We start from the raw sequence: 12,292 nt of genomic DNA on the forward strand, positions 1-12,292 counted from the left end.
GATTCGTCTGATTGCCATTTGCCATCTGGAGTCGGGAAGGAATTTTCCCCTTTTAAGGCTAATTGGCCCATGCCTTGAAAGGTTTTCCGCCTTCCCCTGGATCAGTGCCCACAAAATAAACAGGCAGTTTAAAAACTAAAATACAAAAAAAAATCACTATTGTTAAGTTGGGGTGTGTGTGTGCGTGTGTGTGTGTGTGCGTGTGCGTGTGTGCGTGCGTGCGTGCGTGTACGTACGTGTGTGTGTGTGTGTGTGTGTGTGTGTGTGTGTGTGTGTTTGTTGTTTGTTTCTACAAAAGGGAAAGAAGTAAAACAACATCCACAAGAGAACAAATACTACAATATATGGCTATAGGAAGGGGTGGAGGATCAGAATTACTAGGCAATTCACAGGAGAGCTGATCCAGGGATTCGTCTGACTGCCATTTGGAGTCGGGAAGGAATTTTTCCCTTTTAAGGCTTATTGGCCCACGCCTTGAAAGGTTTTTCGCCTTCCCCTGGATCAGTTCCCACAAAATAAACAATCTGCTAGAAGTTTCCCCACAGAATAAACATGATCTTACACCAACCGCCCCCCCCCCCAAAAAAAAATAAACAAAAAAAACATGATCTGGCAGTAGTTCCCCCAAAGTAGATGATCTGGCAGCATTCTCCCCCCAAAATAAATATGATCAGGCGGCAGCCCCACCCCCCAAAAAAATAAATAAGCATGATCTGGCAGCAGTTCACCTCCCCAAAATAAACATGATCTGGCAGCAGTCCCCCCCCCCCCCCCCCCAAAAAAATAAAAAAATAAACATGATCTGGCAGCAGTCCCCTCTCCCAAAATAAACATGATCTGGCAGCAGTTTTCCCACAAAATAGATATGATCTGGCAGTAGTTTCCCCCTCCCCCCCCCCCAAAAAAAAAATATGGTTTGGCAGCAGTTTCCCCCTCCCCCCAAAAAATAAACATGATCTCTCAGCAGTCCCCCACATAATAAACATGATCTGGCAGCAGTTTCCCCCTCCCCCCAAAAATAATAATGATCTGGCAGCAGTTCCCCCCCCCCCCCCCCCCAAAAAAAATAAAATAAATAAAAATAAAAATAAACATGATCTGGCAGCAGTTCCCCACATAATAAACATGATCTAGCAGCAGTTCGTTCTGCCCCAAAATAAACATTGTCTGGCAGCAGCTCCCCCCCAAATAAACATGATCTGGCAGCAGTCCCCCCCCCCCCCCCCGAAAAAAATAAACATTATCTGGCAGCAGGTCCCCCCCCCCCCCCCAAATAAACATGATCTGACGGCAGTTTTCCCACAAAATATATATGATCTGGCAGCAGTTTCCCACAAAATAAACATGATCTGGCGGCAGCCCCCCCCCCCCCAAAAGAAATACACATGATCTGGCAGCAGTCTCTCCCCCCCCCCCCAATAAACATGATCTTACAGCATAAACGTGATCTGGCAGTAGTTCCGCCTTAAATAGACATGATCTGGCAGCAGTTCCCCCCCAAAATAAACATGATCTGGCAGCAGTTTCCCCCTCCCCCAAAAATAAGCATGATCTGGCAGCAGTTCCCCACATAATAAACATGATCTAGCAGCAGTTCCACCCCAAAATAAACATCTGGCAGCAGTTCCCCCCCCCCCCCAAAATAAACACGATCTGGCAGCAGTTCCCACCAAACTAAACATGATCTGGTGGCAGCTATTGCCTCCCAAAAAAATAAACATGATCTGGCAACAGTTCCCTCACATAATAAACATGATCTGGCAGCAGTCCCCTCCCCAAAATAAACATGATCTGGCAGCAGTTTCCCCCTCCCCCAAAAATAAACATGATCTGGCAGCAGTTCCCCACATAATAAACATGATCTGGCAGCAGTCTCCCCCTCAAATAAACATGATCTGGTGGCAGGCTCCCCCCCCAAAAAAAATAGACATGATCTGGCAGCAGTTCCCTCCCCAAAATAAACATGATCTGGCAGCAGTTTCCCCCTCCCCCAAAAATAAACATGATCTGGCAGCAGTTCCCCACATAATAAACATGATCTGGCAGCAGTCTCCCCCTCAAATAAACATGATCTGGTGGCAGCCCCCCCCCCTAAAAAGACATGATCTGGCAGCAGTTCCCTCCCCAAATGAAAAATAAGCATCCGACTGCAGTCTCCCCCTCAAATAAACATGATCTGGTGGCAGCCCCCCCCTCCCAAAAAAAAAATAAACATGATCTGGCAGCAGTTCCCCCACATAATAAACATGATCTGGCAGCAGCTCTCCCCCACATAATAAACATGATCTGGCAGCAGCTCTCCCCCAAAATAAACATGATCTGGCAGCAGTTTCCCACATAATAAACATGATCTGGCGGCAGCCCCCCCCCCCCCCCCCAAATACAAATAAAAAAAATAAACATGATCTGGCAGCAGTTCCCACCCAAAAATAAACATGATCTGGTGGCAGCCCCCCCCCCCCCCCCAAAAAAAAAAAAAACATGATCTAGCAGCAGTTCCCCAAAAAAATGTAATCTAAATAAACGTGATCTGGCAGTAGTCTGCCCCCCCCCCCCAAAAAAATAGACATGATCTGGCAGCAGTTCCCCCCCCCCCAAATAAACATGATCTGGCAGCAGTTTCCCCCTCCCCCCCAAAAAAATAAATATGATCTGGCAGCAGTTTCCCCCTCCCCCCCCCAAAAAATAAATATGATCTGGCAGCAGTCCCCCCCCCCCCCCCCCAAAAAAAAAGATCTGGCAGCAGTTCTCCCCTCCCCCCCCCAAAAAAAAAATCAATAAAAAAAAAAATAAACATGATCTAGCAGCAGTTTCCCCCCCCAAAAAATAAATATGATCTGGCAGCAGTACCCCCCCAAAAAAAATAAATAAACATGATCTGCAAAATACCAACATAAACATGATCTGGCAGCAGTTCCCCCCCAAAATAAACATGATCTGGTGGCAGCCCCCCCCCCCCCTCAAAAAAAATAAACATGATCTGGCAGCAGTTCCACCACATAATAAACATGATCTAGCAGCAGCCCCCCCCCCAAAAAAAAAAATAAACATGATCTGGCTGCAGCCCCCCCCCCCCCCCCAAAAAAAAACATACATGAACATATCTGGCAGCAGTGTCCCCCCCCCAAAAAAAAAATATATCTGGCAGCAGTTCCCCCCCAAATAACAAACATGTTCTGGCACCAGTCCCCCCCCCCCCCCCAAATAAAAATAAACATGATCTGGCAGCAGTTCCCCCACAAAATAGATATGATCTGGCAGCAGTTTCCCCACATAATAAACATGATCTGGCAGTAGTTTCCCCACATAATAAAAATGATCTGGCAGCAGTTTCCACACAAAATAGATACGATCTGGCAGCAGTTTCCCCACATAATAAACATAATCTGGCAGCAGTTTCTCCCTCCCCCCCCCCCCCCCAAAAAAAAATAAGCATGATCTGGCAGCAGTTTCCCCACAAACAGACATGATCCGGCAGCAGTCCCCCCACAAATTAGATATGATCTGGCAGCAGTTTCCCCACATAATAAACATGATCTGGCAGCAGTCTTCCCAAAAAATAAACATGACCTGGTGGCAGTTCCCCTGCACTGCCCTGATCTTTCACCTGTTCACCTTACCACTTTACATCTGCCTGCTGCATGCTGATCCTTCATGCCTACCTTCTTGCTGACACCGGCTCCCTGATGACATCATAACAAGTCCAGTGACCAGCAAAGCCTTTCATCTGTCTTCCAAGCCAATCCCTTTTGTAGATATTTTAAATTCTCAATAAAATAGGTAAAATAAAATAAGATTGTAACTGGTGTTTTTTTTTTTTTTATTTGAAAACTCAGTGTGGCCGTGGAGCCTGTTTGTACAGTGTATAGTGTGTGTGTAAATGTACAGCACCTATGTGTGCAGTGTGTGGTTAAGTGTACAGGCTATGTGTACAGCATGTGGGTAAGTGTACACTGCCTTTGTATACAGGGTGTGGGTAAGTGCACAGTGCCTATGTGTATAGCATGTGGGTAAGTGTACACTGCCTTTGTATACAGGGTGTGGGTAAGTGTACAGTGCCTATGTGTATAGCATGTGGGTAAGTGTACACTGCCTTTGTATACAGGGTGTGGGTAAGTGTACAGTGCCTATGTGTATAGCATGTGGGTAAGTGTACACTGCCTTTGTATACAGGGTGTAAGTAAGTATACAGCGTATCTGCCTACAGTGCACAAGTAAGTGTACAGCTGATGTGTACAGCATGTGGTTGAGTGCACTGTATGTCAGAATACAGTAGTTGGGTAAGCGTACAACGTGGCCGGGACCGCTCTGCGCATGACGTAAATAGTGACATCATGTGCAGAGCACTCCCGGCTGCGGTCGCACACTGTAGGACGTGCAGCCAGGTCAGCGCAGGTGCAGTGATGCGACCCCAAAAACGCTGCATAAGGGGCTTCAAGTATGAAAGGAGGGGGGCAGAGGAAAATGGGGGAGCGGTGGGCATCAGGACTGCTCCCCCTACATTCCTGCTCCCCCCATTTCTGCTAGTGTGTTGGGCTCTGGTATCCTTTAAGTGTAAGTGGCATATTGTTTTACAGTGTGTGGAAGAACAGTGTAACTGTTTACAGCACATTATGAGTAAAACTTCAGTACATGTGTACAGTGTGCTGATAAATCTAGGTGTGTGTACAGCACGTGACTCCCCGGCGGGCAGTGCTTGTGATCCTGTGCATTATACTGAATGGGATAGCGGGCGCAATTCCCCCGAAATGCAGGCAACCATGTGCTGCGGTTCAGCTGTGACTCACAGCACATGTATGGAAACATCAGAGAGTGCAGTCCCTCTCTAATGTCCCTGCGATTGCGTTTCCATAAGCACAACTGAAAGCGTGCTATATGGAAACGAGCCCTAAGTGTACTGTGCATGTGTACACAAAGCTTCAGTACGTATGCAGCGCATGTGTGTACAAAGTGTAGGTAACGCCTGAGCACACTTGTGCATTGCTGATGTCTCCAGGGTCAGTGTGCAATATGCAAGGACACCAGAAAGGACATAGAAAGCATTTTAAAGACACATGGCAATGCTCATTAACACACTTCAATATACACGCTTTTTATGATCCATTTTTGAGAATTTTTGTTATAATGCAGACGTGTGCTCAGGCCCTAAGTGAACGCTGCATGAGTTCACTGAACTTTTGTGTACAACATGTGGATATGGATACAGCACATGGTTCAGTGTAGTTTAATATATAGCATCTCACAAAAATTACTACACTTGTACAGCTTGTATAACATGCTGTTCCATCAATAACTCAACACTCTTGTGTCTGAACCGCTGGCAGCAAAAGTGAGTCCATTCCTAAGGGAAAAATGATGCCCAAAGTGTCAATATTTAAGTGCCCACCATAATTTACCATTATTATTTATTATATTTATAAAGTGACAACATATTGCACATCGCTGGACAATAAATATATACTATGGTACAAAGGATAACAGACATAACAAGGTTATATAACATTGGACAAAGTTATACAAGGCAAACCGGGTACCAAATACATGATCATGCGATTCTGGGTTAGTTAGTTAGGTAGGCCGAGTAATACAAGTACGAGGCAGTCATAGGAAAGGAGCAGAGGGATACACTAGGGAAGGGAGGACCCTGCTAAAGGCTTACAATCTAAGGGAAGGGGAGATGGGCACACTAGGTACGGCTGTAGAATAAGAATTCAGTAGACCTACCTCCCAACTCTTTGAGATAAGACCAAACTAGGGTATAATAGAAGAGGGGTGCACATCCATCAAAAGCATTGAGTCAGAGTTAAATATAAAATATAATTTTATTGAATAAACAAACTTTATAAGAAAGACCTCCAGGTTGACCGTCTCCCCCATACCTGACCAACCACTCCTACAGCGCAGACATGCAGAAGTCATGCAGATGTAATGGTGATCACCATATAATCAAACCCAGGCCTGTATGATGTCCAAACTGCACCGTATTGATGGTGTGCCTCAATATGGCTCCGTACTGAAATACAAAGCAAACATCACATGCTGGTGTAGCAAACGGGCAGTTATAAAGCCAGAAGAAACGCAGTCAACAGTTACTGAACAGGCAGCGAACACACTTGTCAATCAGTTTTCTGCAGGCGTTTTCTGCATACGTTTTCGGCACACCATGTGTATTTCTATGCAGCGCACATTTTTTTCACACCAGCTAATGTAATTGATACAGAAAACTGATAAATGTCCAAAATAATGATGCAGAATGCTAGTTTTTTTTTCCTGTGTGCGAAAAACACATTGGGCTTGATTTACTAAGCGGTGCTAACCTACTTAGCACGTCTAAAGTCTTTAGGCGTGCTAACCAGGGTGCTAAGTAGGTTAGCACCGGTTTTCTCAATCAGATCTCACATTTCAACTGAGTTTAGACGTGCTAAGGGCCAGTGCTAAAGTTAGCACCGTTTTGTAAATCGAGCCCATTGAGTGTGAACTAGCCCATTCATTAACATGAGTTCTCAGTTTTTCTGTGCAGAAAACGCATAAAAACAATCAAGCGTGTCCCCTGCCTTAGTGTATTGCAGAAACTGTGAACGGAAAGCAGCGACATGCAGGTCACAGCTCACATAGCTAAAGCACATGAACGGTGCAGGCAATATCACAGTGGCAATTGTGATGCTGGCATATTGTACTCAATCAGTCGAACCGGTAAGGCCAGGGTCACACTTAGCAAAATCGCATGCGTTTTCCCCATAGAACATTTTGGAAATCTCATGTGATTTACTAAATGTGACCCTGGCCTAAGGTGTGATGCCTGTGTCTTGCTGTAATCCCGATAGTAAGAGGATCTTGTGGTGAAGGGACAATGTTCAGAACTTAGAATGTCCTCCATACGCAGGTCCAAGGCCAGTAACTGCACGTAGCATGGGTGTATACCGCAGTCCAAGCTGGTCAAATGAGACAAGCCACAATGTGGGAGGCAGCTGACAATGGATCAGAGTGGAGGAGATCTGGTGTGTGAGCCAAGAGCCACAGGTCCGGCAAGCACGACTAAAGAGCCCAACCTGTTTCACCGGTACAACTTCAGAGGGCATGGCTAAGCTCACACATCATCACACATACACTAATCTCTCAAAGCTCCCATGGACCAATTTGATGCTACGCAGCCCTCAGTCTCTTCCTGACACAGCAGAGACGCTGGCCAAAGGAGGTTGGACAGGAGGCGGGGCGGCACGGAGATCTTAATTGACCAAGGAAAGATACAAGATGGAGAAGAATCAGTCAGCTTAGTGCTCACAAGGGCGCTCATGCCCAGCATGGGATCAAATATAATTGTTAGAGAAGAAAAAAGTGGATAGTATAAAAAATACATTACCTAGTTACATAGTTTTTGGGGTTGAAAAAAGACATCCATCCATCGAGTTCAACTAGAATTCTATGCTTTTGATTATAAGTTATAGGGGCTAATCTAGGCAATTTCTAGCTGCCTGTAAAACTTGATTATATACTTACTGTCAAGTGTATAGTGGGGCTGCGATCCCCCTAAAAAGACATGGGATGCCTCAGTCCCCCAGACGAAGTGGGTGGTCGCCAGAATCACGCGTGTGCGATGGTAAAACTTGCACGCGATTGACCACCAGCACCAGGAAGTGCAGTATATTTTGGGATAAGAAAGACAGGCACTTAAAGGGAACCAGAGACGCCATACTAATAAAAAGAAAAAAGATTTTATACATACCTGGGGCTTCTTCCAGCCCCATAAGCCTGCATTGCTCCCACACCGCCATCCTCCGCTTCCAGGATCCGCCGGTACCGGGTCCCGTCACTTCCGGCGGACGTGTCCAATTGTCCGCATGAGCAGGGGCTCCCTCCATACCCTTACGTGTGCGGCTGCGCAGTATGCAGCCGCACGCGTAAGGGTATGTCGGGAGCCCCTGTGATGCGGACAATTGGCCGCGTGCTGCTGCCGACTGGCCGAAACTACGGGACTCGGTACCGCCGGATCCACGAAGCGGAGGACGGCGGTGTGGGAGTGATCTGTGCGTATGGGGCTGGAGGAAGCCTCAGGTATGTATAAAATCTTTTTTCTGGGGCCTCTGGTTCCCTTTAAACCATGCTTACCCACACCCCGTAATCACACCCCCAACAGACATCCTAGTCACGCATACCATAAAGATTTCATAAGAAAAAATGTTGTTTTATAATTTAAACCACACTGGTCCTTTCTATACTGGTCTTCGTATTAACATTTGAAAATAAGAAATATATCAATTTAAAAGAAGGAAATAAAGTTGAGATTCAATTAAACACATTTTTCAGTAAATAAAATACATATAGTTACACAGATCTGTTTATGAGTCCTGAAAGTGGGACAAATGAAGTTTCCAAAGAGTGAGTGTCCCTCCAAAAGAGGAAGGGTTGGGAGCTATGAGTAGACAGTAAGGCCTGGTGCACACCAAAACCCGCTAGCAGATCCGCAAAATGCTAGCAGATTTTGAAACGCTTTTTCTTATTTTTCTGTAGCGTTTCAGCTAGCGTTTTGCGGTTTTGTGTAGCAGTTTTGGTGTAGTAGATTTCATATATTGTTACAGTAAAGCTGTTACTGAACAGCTTCTGTAACAAAAACGCCGGCAAAACCGCTCTGAACAGGTGTTTTTCAGAGCGGTTTGCGTTTTTCCTATACTTAACATTGAGGCAGAAACGCATCCGCAATCCAAAAAAATGCCTCACCCCGGGAGTATGCGTTTCTGCAAAACGCCTCCCGCTCTGGTGTGAACCACCCCATTGAGATACATTGACCAAGCGTATCCGCAGCCGCAAGCGGCTGCAGAAACACTGAAAAAGCCGCTCGGTGTGCACCAGCCCTTACTGTGTGGTAGGGAGTGGGTAGGCCATCTAGAAGAGGTGATTTTTAAGGGCTTGCTTGAATGGGTTGAAGGAGGGTACAAGTCTGATGGGCAGTGGAAGGGAGTTCCAGAGGGTGGGGGAGGCTCTTGAGAAATCCTGCAGGCGTGCTTGGGAGTGGGAAATGCAAGAGGCAGCCTGGTGTATATTTGTGAAGAAGCTCCGAGATTTAGGTAGGGCAGGTTTTGTGGGCAGATTTATAGGCCAGGCATAGAATCTTGAAACTTTTTTTCCAAATTCTTTATTTATTCATATATAGAAAAAAGTTCATATACAAAAAATGTCCATACAACTCCATAGTGAATAATAAATCCATCCATCATCTCTAAATTAAGTCGACAAACATAATAAATCTTCCAAACCATATTCATTCATTATACATTTGCTTATAAGACATATCAAATCTCATATCTAAATTCCAATAATATCTAAATTCCAATAAAGCAGGAAGAATCTGTTTTATAAGTATAAGCTCTCTAATTAACAATTACTCCTCACTTAGCATTCCTCCCCTACGTTAACATTTTAGTTCATACAGTACATCTATTTCCCCATCTCATACAAAGATAAAGGGAAAGGGATGATGGGCTGGCATGGACCAGAAAAAACGAACTAACACACATACCCAATCATACGAACATCACTTTCATCTCCATTATCATGTATTCCCTCACATTTCACGACCCGGTTCCCATTCCCCTTCTCGAGACATGCTGTTATATTTCTACGTTTTTATCCCTCCTTCTCGTCTGTGGTCACAAGGATCCCATTATCCATTTATATTCATCTAGTTTAGTAAATTCTTCCCATTTTTCCCATATATCTTTAAACTGTTGTTGTTTGCCTTTCAACGCATATGTCAATCCTTCCATGCGTTGTATATGGAGAATCTCTCTGAACCATTCAATGAAAGAGGGCGCTAGATGTGACTTCCAGTTTCTCCCAATCAATATTCTCGCCGCATTTATCATATGGCAGCTTAGAGTTTTCCTATATTTATTCACACTGCAATCATTAGAATGTATTAAAAAAAGTGGCTGGTTGGTCTATTATTATTGTATCTGTTCTCTTAATTATATACTCTTTAACGGCCGTCCAGAAGCCTCTTATCCTTGAACAGTCCCAAAAGATATGGAAGAAGGTACCCTCCTCCTCCCCACATCTCCAACAGGTCCCATCCACATCCACATATATTTTATTTAATTTACCCGGTGTCATATACCATCTAGAGAGTACCTTATAACCAGACTCCTGTATCCTTGCTGAGATTGAAGTTCTATATGATAACTCTATTATTTTTCTCCACTGCTCATCTGAAAAAGAGCAATTCAAATCTGTAGAAGGTTTCCAGAGGCGCCAATAGAATAAAAGTCACTTAAACGAGCTTAAAACCGATGGGTCAGTGGTGGGCCTATCCCATCCATGCAGACAAAGCAAACAAAGGAAGGACTGTGGCATCAACAGGCAAAAAACAATTTATTTATACTCCACAGTAAAAATAGGCAACGCGTTTCACGGGCTCAATCCCGCTTCATCAGGCCAATCAAAAAGGAGCATACAGCTGAAAACAAAGTGTCAGAGGACATAGTGTAAGGCAGGTTTTGTGAGTATCACTCATGTTCACAAACAATTCAATGTCAAAACATAACTATATGAACATCAAAACATATTCAGAGGTACTTATTATGCAACACTCTTAAATCATGCAATTCTATGCAAAGTGATTTTATGCAGAACATTTTCATGTAGAAAACTCGGGATTTAGCCTATTAGCTCTACTGGCCACTGTATTCCTTTTGCTTTTCATGCAACAGTTATAAATAGAGGTACATTTGATCAGGTGAATAAATGCATGTAAATTAATATGTTCCTTAATGAGATCAAGTGGTATATAATAATAAATGGGAGCTACCTGTTGATTCAGTATTGGGTCTAAATTTAAAGAAAGACGGGGGAGGGGAAACGTGTCACCAAGAGAGGTAAAAACGTATTTGCAGCTAAAAGGACAAAGAGTACAACTATAGAGAGTAAAAATACAGAACAAAAATATAAAGTAAAAATAAATATATATATACATATTATTATCTATAGAATATAGAGCAAACATATGTATTATTACCAGGGTGATGATGAGGTCAATCAAAGTATAATAGTACTAGAAATGGTAGTGATAATGTTAAACAATAAAACAATAGAACAATAAGACAATCAAACAACAGACCAGAGTTGCCTGAACACTGGCTTACCTTAAAGAGAATCTGTATTGTTAAAATCGCACAAAAGTAAACATACCAGTGTGTTAGGGGACATCTCCTATTACCTTCTGTCACAATTTTGCCGCTCCCTGCCGCATTAAAAGTAGTCAAAAACAGTTTTAAAAAGTTTGTTTATAAACAAACAAAATGGCCACCAAAACAGGAAGTAGATTGATGTACAGTATGTCCACACATAGAAAATACATCCATACACAAGCAGGCTGTATACAGCTTTCCTTTTGAATCTCAAAAGATCATTTGTGTGTTTACCTTCTGTCCCCTTCTTCTCTCATGCACTGAACATTACAGGCTTCCTGCAGACAGCTCTGCCTGTGCCTGTGTTTGTAATTCCTCAGTATGTGTCAGCCAGCTACTTTCACAGCCTAACAGAGGAGGATTTTTATCCAGCTCTCTTCTATCACTGATAAGATAGCAGAGAAGCTGCTGGCTTATGTAAATAAAACACACACTGGAGTGTGCATAGAGGAACAGACCAGCACGGAAGAGTTGGCAGCCTTCCAGACACAGGCCGACAAGTCTGACAGGGGAAAGATACATTGATTTATTACAGAGACCGTGATAGTACAAAGTGCTGCAGTGAGCCAGAACAGATTAGAATAGGTTTAGGAATTTGTAGGATGGCAGAAAAAACGTTGTAATTTTTGTTACAGAGTCACTTTAACCCTCTGGGCGATACAATTATATCGCCCAGGAGGTGGCGCAGCACTATTTTTTTAAATTTTTTATTTTTTAAATCATGTAGCGAGCCCAGGGCTCGCTACATGATAGCCGCAGCGCAGCGGCATCCCCCCACCCACTCCGATCGCCTTCGGCGATCAGAGTAAGCAGGAAATCCCGTTCAGAACGGGATTTCCTGCTGGGCTTCCCCGGTCACCATGGCGACGGGGCGGGATGACGTCACCAACGTCATGGACGTCGTGACGTCAGAGGGAGTCCCGATCCACCCCTCAGCGCTGCCTGGCACTGATTGGCCAGGCTGCGCAAGGGGTCGGGGAGGGCGGGGGGCTGCACGGCACGGTGAGCGGCGGCGGATCGGCGGCGAAAGCAAAGTGCTAGCTGCGTGTAACAAAAAAAAATTATGCAAATCGGCCCACCAGGGCCTGAGAAATCCTCCTGCGCGATATACC

Source organism: Hyperolius riggenbachi, chromosome 3, assembly GCF_040937935.1.
Source record: "Hyperolius riggenbachi isolate aHypRig1 chromosome 3, aHypRig1.pri, whole genome shotgun sequence".
NCBI classification, from domain to species: domain Eukaryota; kingdom Metazoa; phylum Chordata; class Amphibia; order Anura; family Hyperoliidae; genus Hyperolius; species Hyperolius riggenbachi.